General features: G+C 40.8%; 1 protein-coding gene and 1 non-coding gene across 3 annotated transcripts in view; both read left to right on the top strand.

The window, feature by feature from the left end:
• Window positions 1–7,022, top strand: part of SCFD2 (sec1 family domain containing 2) — a 455,173-nt gene extending 448,151 nt beyond the window's left edge. For both annotated transcript variants that reach the window (XM_019740184.3, XM_088790215.1), the window contains one exon: window positions 6,947–7,022. The gene's annotated coding sequence lies outside the window, so the exon portion shown is untranslated. The remainder of the gene's footprint in view (window positions 1–6,946) is intronic.
• A 3,216-nt stretch (window positions 7,023–10,238) lies between these two features.
• Window positions 10,239–10,360, top strand: LOC141570293 (small nucleolar RNA SNORA26). The gene has a single exon (XR_012494298.2). It is a non-coding gene; the product is annotated as a small nucleolar RNA SNORA26 (small nucleolar RNA).
• Window positions 10,361–21,388: the final 11,028 nt, after the last annotated feature.

The raw sequence follows: 21,388 nt of genomic DNA, 5'->3' as shown, positions 1-21,388 counted from the left end.
GGAATAAATCCCAACTTGATCATGGTGTATGATCTTTTTAATGTATTTCTGAATTTGGTTTGCTAATATTTTGTTGAGGATTTTTGCATTTATGTTCATCAAGGATATTGGCCTCTATTTTATTTATTTTTTAATGTCTTTGCTGGTTTTGGTATCAGGGTAATGCTGGTCTCGAAAAATGAGTTTGGGAGTCTTCTCTCCTCTTCAATTTTTTTTTTTTTTAATAGTTTGATAAGGATAGGTATGAATTCTTCTTTAAATGTTTGGTAAAAGTCACCTGTGAAGCCGTCTGGTCCAGGACTTTTGTTTGTTTTGAGTTTTTTGATTACTGATTTGATTTTGTTAGTAGTTTTTAGTCTTCAGATTTTCTGTTTCTTCCTGATTCATTCTTGGGAGATTGTATATTTCTAGGAATTTATCCATTTTTTCCAGGTTGTCGACTTTGTTGCCATATAGTTACTCATAGTATTTTCTTCTAATCCTTTGTATTTCTGTGGTGTCGGTTGTCACTTCTCTTTCATTCCTGATTTTGTTTATTTGAGCGCTCTCATGTGTGCTCTCTCTCTTTCTCTGTTTTTCTCTCTCTCTCGCTCTCTCTCTTGCTCTCTCTCTGTGTTTTGATGAATCTGGATAAAGATTTATCATTTTTGTTTGTTTTCAAAGAACCAGCTCTTGGTTTCATTGAGCTTTTCTATTGTTTTTTAAGACTCTAGTTCCTTTATTTCCTATCTGATCTTTATTTTTCATTCAAGTCACTTTTGGATTTGTTTGTTCTTTTTGTAGTTCCTTTAAGTGTAAGGTGAAATTGTTTATTTGAGAGTTTTCTTGTTTCTTGAGGTATTGCTATTAATTTCCCTCTTAGAACTGTTTTGGCTGTGTTCCATCAATTCTGAGTCATTGTGTTTTAATTTTCATTTGTCTCAAGGTATATTTTAATTTATTCCTTGATCTCGTTGTTAACCCATTCTTTGTTTAGTATCATGTTATTTAGCCTCCATGTGTTTGTGTTTTTCAGTTTTCTTGCAATTGATTTCTAGTTTTGTACCATTGTGATTGAAGATTTTTGATATGATTTCATTCTTCTTAAATTTATTGAGATTTGTTTTGTAGCCTTACATGTGGTCTATCCTGGAAAAATGTTCCATGTGTACTTGGAAAGAATGTATACTCTGCTTCTTTGGGGGTGAAATGCCCTAAAAATATCAGTTACATCTACTGGTCTAATATATCACTTAAGGCCACTATTTCCTCATTGATATTTAGTCTGGATGATCTATACATTAATGTCAATGGAGTCTTAACATTGCTGACTGTTATTGCCTTCTGTCAATCTCTCCCTTTATGTCTGTCGATATTTGCTTTATATATATTTAGGTGCTCATACATTGAATATGTAGTTGATTACAAGAGTTGTATCCTCTTGTGAGATTGATCCCTTTATCGTTATGAAATGCCCTTCATTTTATCTTCTTATAGCCCTTGTTTAAAGTCTATTTTGTCTGATATAGAAATTGCTACTCCAGATTTTTTCATTTACATTTGCATGTCACATCATTTTCCATCCCTTCACTTTTGGTTGGGTGTGTCTTTTGATCAGAAGTGGGTCTTTTGTAGGCAGCATTTGTAAGGGTCTTGTTTTTTTATCCATTCAGCCACCACGTATGTTTTGATTGTAGCACTTAATCTATTTACATATAAGTAATTATTGATAGGTATGTAGTTATTGCCATTTTACTGTTTTTTTGTTTTGTTTTGTTTTTATCATTTTTGTAGTTCTTCCATGTTTCTTTTTTATTCTCTTGCTCTCTTGTAGGTTGGTTACTTTAGTGTTATATTTCGATTCTTTTCTCTCTGTTTCTTGTATATCTCTTACAGATTTTTGGTTTGTGGTTAAGTGTCTCATATATACTAAGCTATGTTTGTAACAGTCTATTTTAAGTTGATGGTCAGTTAAGTTCAAACACATTCTAAAATCACATAATTTTTACTCACCCTTCCACACATTTATGTTTTCGTTATTTTTTACTTTGTGTATGTGATTTCTTAATTGTAATTACACAGGATCTTCCTTCTTTTGTCTTTTAACCTTTGTACTAGCTTTATAGTTAGTTGATCCACTGCTTTTACTGTTTGCCTTTGTCAGTTAGAATTTTTTTCTTGCCTATATTTTCTTATTCTTTTTTTTTTGGTACAGGACTTTATTGGGGAATAGTGTGTACTTCCAGGCCTTTTTTTTTTTTTTTTTTCCCCAAGTCAAGTTGTTGTCCTTTCAATCTTAGTTGTGGAGGGTGCTGTTCAGCTTCAAGTTGTTGTCCTTTCAGTCTTAGTTGTGGAGGGTGCAGCTCAGCTCCAGGTCCAGTTGCCGTTTCTAGTTGTAGGGGGCGCAGCCCACCATCCCTTGTGGGAGTCAAACTGGCAGCCTTCGGAGTTAGGAGCATGGAGCTCTAACCGCCTGAGTCACCGGGCCGGCCCATCTTATTCATATTTTTAATCTTTTCTACTTAGTGAAGTTCTTTTAACATTTTTTGTAATACTGGTTCTGGGGATCAACTCCTTTAGCTTTTTCTTGTCTGGGAAACTCTTTATCTCTCTTTTGATTCTAAATGATAGCCTTGTTGGCTAGAGAAACCTTGTTTGTAGGTCATTGACTTTAATCATTTTGAATATTTGGTGCCAATTGCTTCTGGCCTGAAAAGTTTCTCTTGAGAAATCAGTTGACAGTCTTATGGGAGCTCCTTTGTATGTGACTGACTGCTCTTTCTTTTGCTGCTTTTGAGATTCTTTCTTTGTCTTTAACCTTTTGCATTTTAATTATGATGTATCTTGGTGTGGGCCTCTTTGGGTTCATCTTGTTTGGGAACCTCTGCACTTCCTCGACTTAAATGTCTATTTATTTCACCCTGTTAAGGGATTTTTCAGTCATTATTTCTTCATATAGGTTTTCAATCCTTTGCTCTCTTTCTTCTTCTGGCATCCCTATAGTGTGAATGTTGGTATGCTTATTGTTGCAGAGTTCCCTTAAACTATCCTCATATTTTTTAAATTCTGTTTTCTTTTTGCTGTTCTGATTGGGTATTTTTCACTACCCTTTTCTGCCAGATCTCTGAGTCGATCCTCTGCTTCATCTAATCTGATGTTTATTCCTTTGTATGCATTCTTCAGTTATTTTACTCATCATTTCTGACTGGTTCTTTGTTATGTTTCTGTCTTCTTTTTTATGTTTTGTATCTGTTTTTTAAAGTTCTCACTGAGTTCATCTATTCTCCTAAGTTCATTGAACATCCTTATTAACCAGTGTTTTGAACTCTGGTAGATTGCTTGTCTCCATTTCAGTTAGTTTCTTTTTCTGGAGTTTTGTCCAGTTCTTTCATCTGGGACATGTTTCTTTGGCTCATTTTGGCTGCCTCCCTGTGTTGTATGTGTTCAGTAGATCTGCTACGTCTCCAAGTCTTGGCAGAGTGGTCTCATGTTGAAAGTGTCCTGTGGGGCTCAGTGGCACAGTCTCCCTGGTCACCTGAGTTGGGTGCTCCAGAAGTGTCCCCTGTGTGGTTTGTGTGTGTCCTCCTGTTGCGGTCAGTCTCGATTGCTGTTGGTGTGTCAGTAGATGGGGTTGATTCTCAGGCTGACTGGTTGTGAGGGCTAGCTGCAACTACAGCAGGGGAGCTGTTGTGTGTGGGTTGACCCCACAGAGTGGGATTCCCTTTAGTTTGCTCGCCAAGTCCATCCTTCAGGCATGTCATTCATGTAGCTTTTTGGGTAGAGCTCTGGCACGGACTGAAGCTGGCCACTTGGTGTTTTGTTCTGGAGCCTCTTGGGAGGATCTCCTGTGCTGACCAAGGTCAGCCCCTGCTTGGCCCAGACTTGGAGTCTCTTGGCAGGAGCTACAAAGTGATATGTAGTTGGTTCCCACTTGTGCTGGGCTTGGAGGTGTTTGGGAGAGGCTATGCTGCAAACCTAGGCCAGCTGCCAGTTGTGCCAGGTTTGGGGCCCTTCAGTGGACGCTGATGTGAGCTGAGGCCAGCCGCCATATGTGTTGGGCTTGTGGTCACTTAGTTGAAGCTATGTTCCAGGTCAACTGGCTGCCACTTATGCATGCTTGGGGCCACCTGATGGGTGTTCCAATGCAAGCTGAGACTGTCACTGCTTACGCTAGGCTTGAGACCGCTTAGCTGAAGCTATAAGGCACGCTGTGTCTGGCCCCTGCTTGTTTCAGATTTGTGGACCTTTGGAGGTTTGGGGAAAATCCACCTCATGCTCTGAGTCTGGTCACTTTTGTGGAGGAGCTGCAGGCAGTGGCTCAGGCGAGGTACATGGGTTGGGTGGAGCTGGGTCCCAGGGAATCACCAGGATGGAGCAAAAGTGTTGGCCATGTTAATGGAGAGCTCAGATTTGGTGCTGTCCTGCTCCAGGATGCCTGGGTGGGAAGAGAGTTCAACAAAGGAACAATGAGCCTGTCAGTGCTTCGCTTCCCAGAGAAAGTTGCCCTGACCCCTGCCCTGTGCTGGAGATTAGAGCGAGTGGGTTTGTCAGGGAGTCAGTCTGTGCGCAATCACTTTAAGAGAAGCACCTCAGTCTCCAGCATCCCTTTGTCTTGGACACAATCCCTGCTGTGGTTTAGACAACCAGATGTTATAGGGACTCCTCTTCCAAGCTCTGGTGTCCCAGGTTGGGAGCCTGGTGTGACGCTGGGATGCCTCACTCCTCAGGGGGGACCTCTGCAGCCGAGATGTCCCTCCCGATTCTTAATTACCACGTCGTGGGTGTGGGACCTGCCCATTCTGCACCTCGGCCATGTTACCAGTCTCAACATGTTGTCTTCTTTATATCCTTAGTTACAGGACTTCTGTTCAGCAAGTCATCAGGTGATGCTCAATGATGGTTGTTCTAAAATTGAGTTGCAATTTTGATGTGGTTGTGGGAAGAGGCAAGCACAGACTTTACCTACTTTGCCATCTTGACTGGCAGTTGGGAATTGTTTTCTTCAGTAAATATTTACCTATCATTAGGGTGGTTGCTCTCCTACAAGGGAATGCTTCAACTAAGGAGAGAAAATTTAAATCATAACTAACACATATTTGTGTCCTTGAGATTGTGGCATTTGGATATATATATAATCCAGCTGTCATACCTCAATCAACCTATAGGGAGGAGGAAATGTCCCTGGGATTTGTAAAGTGGTTGGTCAGGGTTATATTTTGGACAGATAGAACATCTGTTGTACACATTATGAGCTACAATGGGAGAAGGTTTCTAGTAACATTATTTACTCCATACAGTCATGTTTTCACGACCCCAGTGTACTGGTTCATGTACATATTGAAGTATAGGCAAGGGAGCCCCTGTAGGTAATACCGCTTTCCCATTGGGTCCTAGCCATATCTGTTTGTCTGGGTCAACGGATCTCCTTTTTTGTTGCCATATCTTTGTTTCTCTCTCTGTAGCTGTCTTTCGGAGCTGTAAAAGACAGCCTTTTACTGATACAGCAGGGAGCAAAGAACATTGTCAGGTCTGGATAATTATTACTTAGTGCTGCTTGTCTAGCTGCAGCATCAGCTAAAGTATTTCCTTTTGCTTCCATGGTGGCAGCTTTAGAATGTCCTGGAATTTTGATAATTGCCAGTTGTCTCGGTTGCTGTGTGGCATCTAATAATTCGGCAACCTGTCTTCCATTCTTTATAGACTGCCCTGAGGAAGTTAAGAAGCCTCACTGCTTCCATAGCATTCCAAAGTCATGAGCTACACTAACAGCATAGTGACTAGCTGTATAAGTATTGGCTATTTGTCTTTGGCCAGTTGACAAGCTCAAATTAGAGCAATTAATTTGGCTAGTTGGGAAGATCTTATTTGAGGTAAATAAGAACTTTCAATTACATCCACCGTGGAAATTACTGCATATCAGTTATGTCCCTGTTCATCTTTGAGATAAACTCCATCTGTAAAATCAATTAAGTCAGCATTATCAACAGGAGTTTCCTGTAAATCATTCCTAGAAACAAGCAGGTAGTCAGTAAGTAAAATATAATCATGATCATCTTCATCCTTATAAAGAAGGCAGTAAAGTTGCTTTACTGGACGAAGTAATATTAGGTGCACAAAGCAGTACTTCTTAATAAGCCAGTCAACTGACTGAGTAACGCTGAGTATGGTGAGAGTTTAGCCCAGATTCAACAGAGTGAGAAGCATAAATGGTTAAAGGAGAGCTTCTGACTGTCACTTCTGTTTGTTTACATAACATGGCTGTAGCAGAGATGGTCCTCATACAGAGAGGGAGCCCTTTACTCTTCAGTCTAACTGCTGACTGTTATAATGTCCTGTGGGGCTGTGATGATCTCCATGGTTCTGAGTTAGAACTCCCAAAGCATTTCTTTTATTCTCATCTATGAAAAGGAAGTTTATAATTAGGGTGTCCCAAAGCGGGAGCTTTAGACAGTTCTTCCTTTAGAGCTTTTACAGCTTGTTTCCCTTCAGGATTCCATTGAATTGAATCAAGTGGATCTGATTTTTAATTTGGACCCCAGGTGCGACAGTATCCTGACAGCCCTACTAACACGCTAAGCTCTTTCCTAGTTCTTAGAAGAGGAAAGGATAGGATTCCTCTGAGTTTTCCAGGGTTTATTGATAGCTTTCAATATAAGATGGCCAAGGTATTTTACTTAGGACAAGCAGAATTGAAGCTTGTCTTTTGAGATCTTATATCTTTTTATAGCTAGCTGTTGTAATAGGTAAATTGTGTCCGTTTGGGAGTCTAGTAATGTCTTAGAGCATGAAAATAAATCATCCACATATTGGATGAGAGTGGAATCTCTGGGAAAATCATCATTTAAATCAGCCTTTAGTATCTGAGAGAAATAGGTGGGACTCTGTATATCTCTGGGGCATTGCAGTCCAAGTAAATTGGCAATCTTCCCAGGCCAAGAGATATTATATTGACTGTCTTTTTCTATAGGAAATGCTGAAGAAGGCACTACATAAATCTATTGCTGAAAAATATTGGCAGTCCACAGGAATGGCTGATAATAAGGTATGTGGATTTGGAAGCACAGGATGTCTGGGAATAACTATTTTATTTATAGCTCTGAGATCCTATGCAAATCTCCAATCTTTTCCATTATGTTTCTTTACTGGAAGGATAGACTTACAGTGATTCATACATGGAATTATAAGCCTCCCTTTTAACTAATCTTATATAATGGGCTTAATTCCAAGTAGCGCATCAGGTCTTAAAAGATATTGGTGAATATTAGGTAGAGGCCAAGTATTGTCATTAGTTATTTTGATAAGAATGGCTGACTTGATCTTGCAAATATCTGTATGGACAGAGCTCAGAGTTCCATACAAGGCCTGACAATAAAGTTCGCGAACTTGTTGCAATGATGTTGCTAACCTTTTTTGATATCAGAGGGAGTATTCATTATGAATTTGTATCAATTGGACAAACAGTTAACCAAGTTTACTATTTGGAAGTGCTGAAAAGGCTGCATGAAAAAGTTAGATGACCTGAACTTTTCGCCAACAATTCATGGCTCTTGCATCACAACAATGCGCCAGCTCACACGGCACTGTCTGTGAGGGAGTTTTTAGCCACTAAACAAATAACTGCATTGAAACACCCTCCCTACTCACTGATCAGGCCTCCAATGACTTCTTTCTTTACCCGAAGATAAAGGACATATTGAAAGGAAGACATTTTGATAACATTCAGGACATCAAAGGTAATATGTCCACAGCTCTGATGGCCATTCCAGAAAAAGATTTCCAAAATTGCTTTGAAGGATGGACTAGGTGCTGGTGTCGGTGCATAGCTTCCCAAGGGGAGTACTTTGAAGGTGACCATAGTGATATTCAGCAATGATGTATGTAGCACTTTTTCTAGGATGAATTCGTGAACTTAATTGCCCGACCTCGTAGGAACATTCTGCAGCAAACATTTGTCTTGTGGAGGTTCCTTTAAAATCATTTTCTGAATTAGTTCAACACCTGATTCATTTAGTTCTAAATACATTTCACCCTTTTGAGAAAAGGATCTGTGGGAGTCATGGATTTTAAGAGTCTCATACTATCAGGTAAATTGGGTCAAATTTGATTAGCAAAAACGTATGTTGTCCTGTAACATTCCCCTGCTGAAAGGAAGTGGGTTCTGATTTAAAAACAGACACTGGTTGATTAGCTAGCCCTATCATTTATATCGAAGTTTTACTCCAAGGGAGAGGGCAACGTAATTGGGTAGGGCTAAGAACAGATAAAGTAGCCCCATATCTACAAGGACCTTAGTAGTTTTCCCTTTTATGGTAATTTCAGTGTCTCCTAAAGTATTGGTAAGGAGAACGGAGATGCCCTCATCGTCCTCAGAGAAGTCCTACACTTGCTCCTGCTCCTTTCTTTTTCTAAATCCCGTTTTAGCTTTCTATAATCCTTCAGATGACCTGGCTTTTTCAATGAAAGCAGACTCTCCTTTCCCCTCGTTGGGAAGGCCTTCGCGGAGGTCTGACCTGATTGCTTAGTTACTAGAGCTGTAAATTCATAATTTTAGTAGCTTTGTCTTTTTCTTCCTTTTGAGTAGTTTTAAATAGTTGATCAGCTAGAGTTGCTAGTTTATCAGCACGTGTGGTCAGCCAGTTTAATTCAGGTTCTTTCATCAGAGTTATAAGTTCCTCACATAACCCTTCCAGAAATGCAAAATTAAGCATCAGATCATTTTGATGATCCTTACAGCTGTCTGGAGACAATCCTGAATATTGTTTGAATGCTTTTTCAAAACATTCAAAGAAATCAAGTACAGTTTCATCAGTTTTTACCCAAAAGGGTATTAGAGAGGATCAGGAAAATGTTTAGTTAGATTCCTTTATTCTGCGTTAGTCCAAGGAGAGTAAATTATTGCTGGCTCCCCTTGTCCTAGACTAGCTTCTCGAAGGGGAGCTGCCAGAATTTCTGTGTTTTCTATCCTGGTCTCGCTTTCTATGCTTGGTTTCCCCTGGTCAGTAGAGAGTAGTGGTAGAGGATGTGTAGAGAAGAGAAAAGGAGGAGAAGGGGAGGGAGGGTCCAGAAAAGGCAGCTCAGAAAGTAGTGGGGCATTTGGAGAAAAGGAAGAAATGGGGTCTTGGCATTGAGCAGTTTCAGAAGCCTTCTTTAGGTCAGAGACAGTCTTTAAAATTTTCTTATGAACTTCCTGAAGAGAAGAAAGTTTATCTGTGCTCCTTTTAAAGGAGGCTTCTGTATTCCAATCAAGGTAAACATCCCGTTCATTCAGTTCAATTTTAGAGCCTACTTTTTCCAATTGAGCATGCAAAAAAAATTAATTTAGAGGTATCACAAGAGGCCTGTCTTGGCCATGTTAAGCTGATACCACTTTTGGTTACATTTCTGTAGATACTCGCAAGTTGAGGCTCCATACTAATTGTACATAAAGCTGATCAGAGTGCTAAAGGGAGGCTGACTTTCATAGGCTTTATCATCCTTGGAGGCACGATTTCCCATGTTAATTTAAATTTTCCTTTTCAGCCAATCAAAAAGTGCCGAAATTAAAAGCACCCATATAAGGACAGCTCAAATAAAGTCAGGAACTGCTACCTAAAGCAGGTAGGTTTGGGATTCCAAGAGAAGATTCGCCCAACACAAAGCGGGGAGCCCCTGCTTGTGCCTGGCACTGGGTCCAGGTCCGCAGTGTGGTCCTAGGTGGGCTTCTTCAGAATCCTGCCGACGACAAAAAATAAATGTTAACATAAGAACATCCAAACCTGTAGAGAATTTTTATAAAAATGTATTTGAGCTAGATGATACACCTGGAAGCAAGATCTCAACAGACTGAGAAAAATGCTTCCTAGAATGACAATTTGCAATTTCCTTTATGCATTTGGAGTTAAGAAGGAAACATAAGGAAGATTAAATGAAGGTGGGAGAAAGCAAGGTGGGTCTTGGATTACAGGGTAGTTAACAACATTGTGTGCTCCCTTGAGGTTGGATATGCCTCTCTGGCGTTTCACAGGTGTGTTAACCTAGGGGCACAAGAACAATGGACAGGGCTTGCTTAAGGCAAAGATCAACCATTTTACTAAAGAAGCTATATGCCTGGGGTATGACTGCCCGCCATGACCTGCCCAGATAGGAATTTATGATCAGATCATCCTGTCAGCTTACTTTCCTTAGAACCCCTTTTTGTCCACACACAGGATATTGACAAAAGAGGAGTGCAGGAAATTGTAGAGAACCCTGTAAAAAACATCCCAAAATCACCCTTTCCTGTTCCCTTTTAAGGTTGACAGAGTGCCCTAAGCGGCTAACACAGAAGGGTAAATAAAGTAAGTCTCATGAAACCCGATGAGATTGTAAAATTCCTCTTTGGATCCTGTCTGGAGTCACAGCTGAACCAGAAGAAAATTTCCTTTCAGTTTGAGCACCTTTGTGATATTTTTGTGCAGTTAATAGCAAAGTGATAAATTTAAATTTAACCTTAGTTTTGATGATACCTTCAAGTAAAAGTGTTGATATTTGTTAAAGGCAGAAATAACCCACCAGAATGGCATAAAGGTTATAAATTGAGAATATTTGAAGGCATTGGCTGACAAAGTGAAATCAGTCTCTAATAGTTTTTTTGTGTGTGTATGTGTATGTCTTACAGGAAATAACAGCAAAGCCTCCTCACGTGCTCCAGTGACCACCAGACCAAGCCAGATCCATGTGGTCCCAGGGGCTTCAGCCTACAGCAGGTACAGCAAGCCCACAAATGAATTCCAACTGACCGCGAAGGATAGCTGGAGCCAACATTCACCTCTAGCTGGAACCTTTGTCCACAGACACAGTCCTTGTGGACAGTATTCAGAGGCGAGGGCTTCTGCCAGGCACCTTGCCCCAACCTAATCAGAAGTTAACGAAACAACATTTTGCAGGATTCGCTATCTCCCTCTCCTTAAAAGCTCTTTTCCCACACAAATGGGGGAGACTGATCTGAGTCTTGTCTCCAGTCTCTTTTTCCGACTGCCTGACAAATAAACCCTTTTCTCTGGGAAAACCTGTTGCCTCAGACTTTGGCTTCCTGTGTACAATGGGCAACGAGCCCACCGATCCAGCTCGGTAACAGGTCATACAGCCTCCAAGGCAAACTCCACCAGCTAGAAACAACAGTTACCTACTCAGGCCATGAACTATCTCAAGGTATTCAAAAACTCAAACCAAAATGCCTTGAATCAATTTTATCTGTCTATTTTCCAAAGATGAAAGATTATGCAAATGTTTGTGAGCAGCTGGCTATTGCCGCCAATTGATTCCCCATTTTACTGCCGTTGCCAACAGTTTATGTGACCTCCTCCCAGATATACTCACAGAGCCCTTTACTGAGGCATTGACCTTGGAAGCATTGAAATCAGCATTGCCAGGGCCTCAGATTACTTGGTTTTGACAAACCTTTCACCTATACTGCCATGAAAATTGTGGGATAGCTTCAGGTATTCTAGGACAAGCTTTCTCTTCTCAGATACATCCCTAAGAATATTGCTCATGTCAGTTGGACCCTGTGGCATCAGGCACACCCCGATGCCCCCAGGCAGTTGCCTCAGCTGCCACCTTATTTGACAGAGTCAGTATCCTTACACCAATTTCCTCTATTTACCTTTATGTTTCTTCCCGTGCTGTCAGCTCTCGTACAAGTCCATAAATCACAGCACCCCTCTACCCAACAACAGACCACTTATGAATAGGTCCTGTTAATCAAGCCCTCCGTTGTCTTGCACCTCTGTAATACTCTAAACCCAGCTACACACACACACACACACACACACACACACACTCACTCACTCACTCACTCACTCCCTCCTAGCTCTTTCTAGAGTTTTTGAGGTGTAATAAAAAAAATACAGTGAATGTTTAAATTTTAGATTTTTACAGTAAAAGACACATTGCCATTAATCCCCCTCAAAATATTCCCCCTCACTTTGAACACACTTATCCCACAGTTCTTGCCGCTTTCTGAAACAGTTCTGAAAATCCTCTTTCATGAGGTCTTTAGTTGCGTTGTCATGGCTTCCTGGATGTCCTGAATCATTTTGACTTTGGGGAAGAGCCAGAAGTCTCATGGTGCCAGATCCGGTGAATAAGGTAAATGAAGACACACCATAATGTTTTTATTTGACAGAAATTGCCATATACCAGAAGCGATGTGTGACACGGAGCGTTGTCATGATGGAGGATGATTTATGGCACACTTTAAAACACACCTTCTCTCAACCATAGCTCACACCCAACTGACTGCACCGAACAAGTTTAACTCGTCACACACTTACTAAGGTTCTACATGCTGCTTCCCAAAATTGAAGATCCCTGCCTTTCCATTGAATGGCACTCAGCAGCACCATTCACCGTAGTTTTTGATCACACCTTGTATATTGGCAAAAGAGAAAACTACCACTGTTCACACTGACTAGATATGAGAGCAAGACATTGCCCTTGTCACTCATTCATAGGGTCACCAGGAGTTGGAGCCAACTCAACAGCATGTAACGGATACGCCTTGGGAGTCTGTCGTGATGCTGGCGCACTTTGGTATTCCTGTCATCAATGGGCAGACGTTCCCTGTTACAGGCTGTTTAGCTTCTCACTGAAATTGTTATTGCTCATTGCCCAGCACATACCAAGGACACTTGACACAATATCTATAGAAAGTGATAGAGCTAACAAATCTGGTGAATGGGCTTCCTCTGCCAACCAGCTTGCAACCCTACCCTGATATTATTAGCTATCAGGCAAACACCCCACAACCTGAAAAAGAAATGACCACAAAAAGGTGCCAAGCATTTATCAGGTAGATTACACACTGGACCAAATAGCCTTCTTGTGGCTCCCTGTCCTTTGATCTGTTGGCTTGTACTAATAGCCCATCAAATGGAATATACCGTGTTTCCCCGAAGATAAGACCTCGCCGGACCGTCAGCTCTAATGCATCTTTTGGAGCAAAAATTAATATAAGACCCGGTTTCATTCAGCTCTAATGCGTCTTTTGGAGCAAAAATTAATATAAGACCCGGTCTTATTCAACTCTAATGCGTCTTTTGGAGCAAAAATTAATATAAGACCCGGGTCTTATATTAATTTTTGCTCCAAAAGACGCATTAGAGCTGACGGTCCGGCGAGGTCTTATCTTCGGGGAAACACAGTATGTGCAAATGAAATGACCAAGGATCGAAAATAATTGGTTCTGCCCTTGTACCCACAACATTTCTGACCAGATTATTTCCCAGTGCACTACCTGTGAATCTCAACAAGTTTCTGGAGGTAACTAGGGAACCCCAGGCAGTCCTCCAAGACCCACACTGTCCTTCATGCCACTCCAGATGGACTTTATTGGTTTACCTCCAGCCTTAGGCTATTCTCAGTGTTTGGCTATTGTCTGCACGTTTATTGGATGGACTGTGCTATCTAACTAGACATGCTGATGCCACAATCATTTTAAATAAACTAATAACATTCCTTGGGGGGGGGCAGGGGGCATTCCTTTAAGAATTGAATTAAACAAGGAACTCACTTTACAGCAGAAATAAATCACTTGCTTGCAAAGACTCGGATAGTCATTAAAATTCCATACCCCCTGCCATCATTCCCAGTCCTCAGGGTAAATAAAATGTAAAAATCTAGACATAAAGAGAACTCTAGGACAAATCTGTCTGGAAACTAGACTCATAGATCCAGAATACTCTAAATTGACCCATTTTGAAATAAGTTTTGGTCACCCCATGCCTGCTGGCATCTCTAAACCTTCCACTCCTGGACTGGGTGAGCATTGTGGGGACTTGAGTGAACAAGTCAATACTATGACTAATCGTATACAAGAACTAGTATACTTGAAGCGTATCGCAACAGATGGAAAAAGCCTGCTCTTCACTGACTGACAAGCCTCACCATCCCATTCTACCAGGAGATGGAGTAAACCTCAAAGTTTTTAGAAGAAAACACGCGTTGCCACCTCTCTGGGAAAGGCCGTATTGCTAACCATGTGTATTATCATCAAAATAAAAGTCCTGGATTCACATGAGACACACCAAGCTGGATCCAGACCATCACCCCCATGACAATTAGAAAGCCATCTCCAGGAGCGACCTCAAATTGAGGATTTCCAGAGCCTGCTCAGGCTCCAGAAGCAGACAGCTTAACCCAAGGTCTCAGATCAAGAATTTCACCTCCATTTATCTTCTCTTGAAACCTCTCCTCTCCGTGACCCGGAACATTTTCTGACTTAGAAATTTAAACAAAACCCCTCCTTTTCCACTTACAGAAAGATTGCCTGGAGGTTGCTTATGTTACCCTATTCTCCCTCTGTTCCTCCACTGCAGGCTCCCTTTCACATTGTGTCTTGCTTCAAATAACCCTTAGACTGCTTTTTCAACAATTTTAGCAAAACCCCAACATCCACTCACCAATCTTCCAAACTCTGGCCACCTTAACTAATCAGTCTGATTGCTGGTTATGTCAACATGTAGATAACACACAAGAATCTGAACGAGTTTCTGTTCCTGCCAGTGCACGCACCTGGTGGACTGACCCCTTTTGGACAGTGGATGTGTGACAGAATGGCATCCACAGGCAGGAGGGCAAACTCATTCTACTTCCCCTATGGTACAGTGACTTGGCATTGGGAAACCTCCAGGAAAGCTCAAGGTCTAGCCTCTACTCAGGTGAGGCTACTGGGGGGAAGTTTTTCTCTTTGCATTGAAAATAAAAATGGCAGAGGACCCTTCCTAGGTAACATACCGAAACAATAATCAAAAACGAAGGTTTGATTCCACAGACGGCACCTTCAAAGCCTCTATAAAAAGTTCTACACTGATTATTCTGATACATTTGCCCAGTCACTGGACAATAGTCCTGATTTCTAGGCCGCACAAAGGGGACCTGGACTAGCTCGGCTGTTCCCCGGGTTGGTCTGCCCCATGCCCAAGACTACATATGGAATGGACCAAAATTCTGCAAAGACCTGGTCAGGTAATGACACCTATCTCTATAGCTGCAAAATTAAACCAAAGGTCTCCTGTACCAGGTATTTCATAACCTGTTTTGCTCTTATAGCCTGACAGAGGCACAGGAAATGGAAATGTGCAGATGCCAATATAACCAATGGCAAAGGTCACGATGGGTACCAGACCCCAACCTGGTGGGTCACAGATTCTACTCTGACCTTGTCTGTGAGCAACTCTGGTCTCTAATTTATGTGGCGATAAGGTATGTAAATGGTAAGGGTGGTGTGGATTTGGAAACCTGGCACCTTCCCTCACCGGGTAGCCCACTTTAAATGCCAGCCAAATTACACACCTGGGCTCCGTCATGCGTAAAGTAGCACCACGTAGATGTGCCCAGGAGACATCAGAGGCAGTCTACCCATGTATCTCAACACTGGTTCAGTAAACACTTTTTTCAAAAAGAAGCAATTCTAAGCATTTCCAAAGTAATAGAGCAAGAATGAATAGCCCCTATGCAGACCTTGGAAGCATGCCAATCGGAGTTAGCAGTTTAGCCCCTGTGCTCCAAAATCAGCATCTCCTGGTTAGGATGGCTGCCCAATGAGGAAAAACATGTGCGGTCATTGGCAAACAATGCTGCTTCAATGTAAAGAAGACAGGAGACGTAATGTCTCATCTAAACCATTTAAAGGAACAGACTAACATTCTGCATCCGATAAATGAAGCACAATTGTTTCATTGGACTCACCTCAGGAACAGGAGACTGGAACGGTTCAATGGAACATGGGAGCCATGTGTTTGGATTTGTTCTTTGCTGCTTACTCATTGTTATAATCTGTGTTATTTCCTTCTTCAAATCTCTTACTGACCAACTTTCAACCTGAGTCTTCTCTCCACAGCAGTTAACCTGGCTCCTGGCCTGTGAAACTTCATGTCAGGTTTCCAACAGGGAAATGAAGGGACTGACCCCTCCAGAATGGCTTTAACCTGAGAACATCTAAGCAAACAACAGCTGCAGAGAAAAACAAAGTCTTCGCTAAACTTCCGTCTGATGAGCAAAGCAGGCCTTTGCTCATCATAAACCCTCTCCAAGGGAGCCTTCTGAAAGGGACGAGCCTGACTTGGCCTCAGGACCTCCCCAGGAATTGTGTAAATAAGCCCTACCGGAGCCTCCCACACGTTCCCACAGAAGCCTAACGTTCCCACCCCCCATCCTATTAAGCTGATATACACAGGCCCCAACCACTTGAACCCAAGTTGGTAGAGCAAAAGTTTCCCTCCCAATCACATTGTCTAGATGTTTCTGGACACACCAAGAGAGTACGTTCAAATGCAAAAGGGAATTTGGAAACCTTGATTTTGTTTGAAGGTGGAAGAATTCAATATACACATACACGGGCTTTCTGGAAATCCGTTTAAATTAGTCTCAATCAGTCAAGTTTGGGGTGGGCATCCTCTGTGTTTAATAACTGAAACGTTCTCTGTTATCCTTAGGGAGGAAGCTATGAACCTCTCAACCTGGCATGTTATGCTGTGCTCCTGAGTTCCCGCGGGCACTTAATGTACAGTTGAAAGGGACATCTTTCTGGTGTGAGTTGCAGCCGTCTTACCACCACGGGTGGCAGCAGGGGAAGGACAACTCAGAAGGGCTACACCAGAAGCCAGTGAAAGTGCTTATGTATAAGGGAGGGGGGCAAGGACATTCCCACTCCCTTTTTATAAAGTGGAAATAAACAACCTGATGAGCATTATAGCAAATTGACAACTTAGTCACATAGAGAAAATTATTATTTCAAGTTACACGCACACAAAAAAACAAATGCACAAACAAAAAAACAGTATTCTGGGTACATCTTAGAGGTGGGCTTATTGTTCATAGTAACATTGGTGTCAAAAGAAGGTAAGAAATGAAAACTATTTCAATGGAAGAAGCTCCCGAGCAGAAGTCCTATATCTGCTTCCTTCCTGTGTGTGTTAAGCAAAGGGTGGTTAAACTTTTGCACTGAAACTAAAGCCATTAAAAGATAAGCCTGCTGCTTCGGTATTGCGTGTTTGTGGTACGCGGATCATGAGGTAGAATGCTGTATTCGAGTGGCAGCAGTGTTATAAGCAATTTGAGGGGGAGATGTTAGGAAAAGAAATCTGGATTCTTGACACAACCTCAATTTCCTTCTGTAAAATAGAGATGAACAGTAAAGGGTGGGTAGGGCCAACAGTGCTTTCTCGGTGGCGTTCTTGACTGTCACAGTGATGGAATTTATTATTCATGAATATCACTTCAGAAAAAGCCACTGGCTCTTGGAATTCAGTGCTCAAAGGTCACTGTTTAAGAGGTTTGAGATGAACTAGACTATTTGCATGTTTATTTGTATACCTAGTTTGTTCCTTGCTAAAATGGGAGCTTCACAAGGACCGGCATATGTGTTGAATCATAATGAAAAGGTCTGTGGTGAAGTCTAAAGGAAGGTCCTTATGGTTGACCAGGGGTGTTGCTTAACTCAATATAAGACTGAGTTCACTTATAGGCAATATGAGTGTCTAACAGGTTTGAACTTGGTCATTGGCTGTTGTCAGGTGTAAATTTTTGAAAATTTAGGATTAAGTTGATTATACCATTTTAGAGTTCTTATCATGGCTTACTTTGTTTCCCTTTGCAAGTATTCAAGTACATTAAACACCTCATACATATATTCAAATGTACTTAGCCCTTATTTCATAATGTCAAGTACTAACAAAGAGAAAAAATTGGGAAATAAGAATGCAGTCATTGGAAAGTTAGAAGATGTCTCTTGGAAGAATAAAGTCTTATTTTATCCACTGGCATGAGTGATTTTGAGATGTGTTAAGCCACACAATATTGGGTTAAAAGATATGAAGGATATATATATATATATATATATATATATATATATATATATATATATATATGAAGTTTCTAAGGGAGGAAAAGTCATAGAAAATAATTTCTAATGGTGGACACAAAGACATTTTTGATATTTGAAACTTAAATTATTTTGTAAGAAAAATATCTTTCCATCAATGCAACAGATGGAGCACAACACAAGATACATTGGTTGGCAAAAGAGTTTTTTATTAACCAACTCAGAAGGCTCACTAGATGTTTTGCCAACTCACTGAATTATCAACACCAAGATTCAATAAAAGATGCCACAAAACAAGGCCCATTGCAATCAATTCTGTTAGAATTAAGAATAATCCTTTGAATAATGTTTGTTACAATGATGAATGCTTTGAACACTTTAACCTACAAATAGAATTAAGATGACTCTACAAAAGGGGTGTGTTTTAAAGTGTTTTGATCACAAATTGATACCAGAAGTTTTGGTTTAATGAATGAAAAACACCAAAACTGAAATATGTAAATATCCTGTTTCTTGTTAAAGTTTAACTCACAAAATTTTGGCATTCACCAGTGGATCTTTTCTGCTGCAATTATTACTGTGATGTACTAATGGTGATTTCCTACTTCCTTCTACATTTACTAATTGGAATTCTACTGAAAGAAGATTTCTTATTTCAATATTTCTATCAGTATGGACTCATAGATATATACATTATTCTCTAATTGTGACCCAATACTATCATTTTTGTCAATACTGCCATTTATACTGATGCTCCCTTTGTCCCAGCTCTGGCCTCTTTGACGTTGGCTTCTGTGGCCTTTTCACATACTCCCATCCTTTTTTGTTTTGTTTTGTTTTGTTTTTAATACCTCCTTCCTTTTTTTCTTGTGCTTCAAGATGCTCCAGCCTCGTCTTGTATTTTTCCTGTCCAGTCCTAGAACTGGTCATTTTTTCCATGACTTAAGGTCATGTTTCCTTTTACTGATATTGTTATTTAGAAACCTAGATCCAGGCACGAGATGTGTGCATTGCTACTAACTAAGGTATCACCGCATAAGGCCCCTCAGTGGACAAAGCTGGGGAATATAATACATGTATATTAATCCTTATACACAGAAATACCTGTATTTCTATATCTAGACAGCTTAAAATAAGTGACTTCATACCGATATCTCCCACTCTCAGCACACATGGGATTCATTCTAACCTCACCTCCACTCTTGCTATTTGTAACTTCTTTCTCTCATAATGAGAAACCTGTCTCCTGTTAGCTACAAACTATTTACTTATTTATTAAACTTTGTGTGTGAACTAGTTATATAAAGTTGATGCAAAATTGTTAACCTGTATCCCTACGAGAAACAAATTTACCAACTAGAATACAGAGTTTGCCTTTTTGTCTTTAGCTTTACAGTGTCTAAACAAAACATTGTTTTCCAGAAGTTAGGTCTGCTCCCAGATTTACTTTCATAGAAGACAATTTATACTTTGTCAGGAAAATATCCCATAAGAATTGACATGTCGCATCCAGCGCAACACGGGCAGTGAGAGAACGAGAAGGGGTGGCGAAGGGTTAAGAAAGAAACAGAAATCAAGAAAATTTTGAAACAAGGGGCCAAGGGTCTCACAGCCCCAAAGGACTGAGAGCCTTGAATCAGGCCACCTTATGGCTTTTGTTGAGGCACAGACAAGGAAGTAGCATTGTTTTTTCTACAGTCTGTGAGTCTCATACACCATACCAGAAAACTGGTTCAAACCAATCACGCTTGCCTGCCGAGAGCCGCATGATATATTAGTAATTGTTGTTTGTACCTCCCCAGGGGACGAAACCTTTATGCTGAAACTTGCTGAGATGGAGAACTGATGTTATCACATCTAGAATCACTTCCCAAGCAGGTTGTGGGAAGGAATACAGGCACAGAGGCAGAGGCTCTCCTTAGCCGGTGGAAGGTGGGGGGCTGTGCCCACCTCTATCAACCCCATGAGTTCTTCTGGGTGTCCCCACGTGGCTGCGCCTGGCTTGGGTTGCACCCCCCTTGACCAACCATCTTTTGGCCGCCAAACAGAGAGACATGAGGTGAACAGAGAGCACACAGGTGAAGCACAGTCCCTGAAAGGATCCGTCTCACAGACTCTTCTTTCTTTTTAGGGGTAGGTATGAGGGGACAGATGGGCAGGCAGCTGCGTGACAACATTGACATTTAAAAATTCTTAATTCGTAACTCTGTGACCTTTTTAGAAAGAACAATGATATTGAGATACATGTGTTTTCCTAAAACAATGAACTATATTATATTATATGATATATATAAACCTATTTTAAAAGTTGATCTAGGGCCAGCCCAGTGGCTCAGGCGGTTAGAGCTACACGCTCCTAACTCCAAAGGCTGCTGGTTCGATTCCCACATGGGCCAGTGGGCTCTCAACCACAAGGTTGTCAGTTCAATTCCTCGAGTCCTGCAAGGGATGGTGGGCTCCACCCCCTGCAACTAAGATTGAACACAGCACCTTGAGCTGAGCTGCCACTGAGCTCCTGGATGGCTCAGTTGGTTGGAGCGTGTCCTCTCAACCACAAGGTTGCCGGTTCGACTCCCGCACGGGATGGTAGGCTGTGAAAGGACAACAACTTGAAGCTGAACGGTACCCTCCACAACTAAGATGGACAACAACTTGACTTGGAAAAAAGGCCTGGAAGTACACACTCTTCCCCAATAAAGTCCTGTTCCCCTTCCCCAATAAAAAAATCTTTAAAAAAAAAAAAAGTTCATCTATCATTGGAATCTAGATGACCTAGGTACAAAAATGGAAGTGAGCAAGAAAACCACTTAATTCATTTAAATCACTTAAAATGGGACAGATTCCTCATTCAATTCTAATGTTATGTAGATGGACTACTGGAAAACAAATACTTTCTAATTCTTCTGATTGTTATATTGTGACTTTTTAAAAGATAGAACATTTAAGTGTAGCAATCTCAACCAGCAGTCAGTACCACAGCAAGGGACTATTTCAGGGTAAACATTGAATTATTACCTTGTAACAATTCTGTGCCATGTGACTTTCAAACCTACAGATATGCAAAATCCATGGTTAAGAAAATGCCCATTCAACATTTAAAAAGTATGGCATGTAGTAATTATTATGCAACTGTGGGGAAACATGTTTAATAAAAGTAATTGTTGCCAATAATAATAATAATAATAATAATAATTGTTACCAAAAATGTGCATGATTTTCTCAATTTTCCAACCAGAATACCTTAGGATTTAATCATTCATTTTTGAGGGAGATCTTTTTGGTGTCATAATAATTCTGTATCTTGATTGTGATGATGGGTCCAAGAACCCACACAGGACAAAGTAACGCATAGAGCCTGTGGAACACGGACACACATACCAATGCCAGTTTTCTGGTTTTAATATGGTATTATAGTTACTTCCACTGGGGGAATTTAGGTGAAGAGTACATGGAATCTCTCCTTTTTTTGCAACTCCTTGTGAATACAGAGCTTGTGAATCTGTAATTCAGAGTAAAAATTTTTTAAATGACATTTTAAAGCCTCAAACCAATATACATGTATGTGAT

The sequence above is a fragment of the Rhinolophus sinicus genome, chromosome 1 (assembly GCF_057876585.1).
Source record: "Rhinolophus sinicus isolate RSI-liver-muscle chromosome 1, RSI-T2T, whole genome shotgun sequence".
NCBI lineage: Eukaryota > Metazoa > Chordata > Mammalia > Chiroptera > Rhinolophidae > Rhinolophus > Rhinolophus sinicus.
The sequence above is the reverse complement of the archived record's forward strand: the minus strand, read 5'-3'. Positions and strand labels throughout refer to the sequence as shown.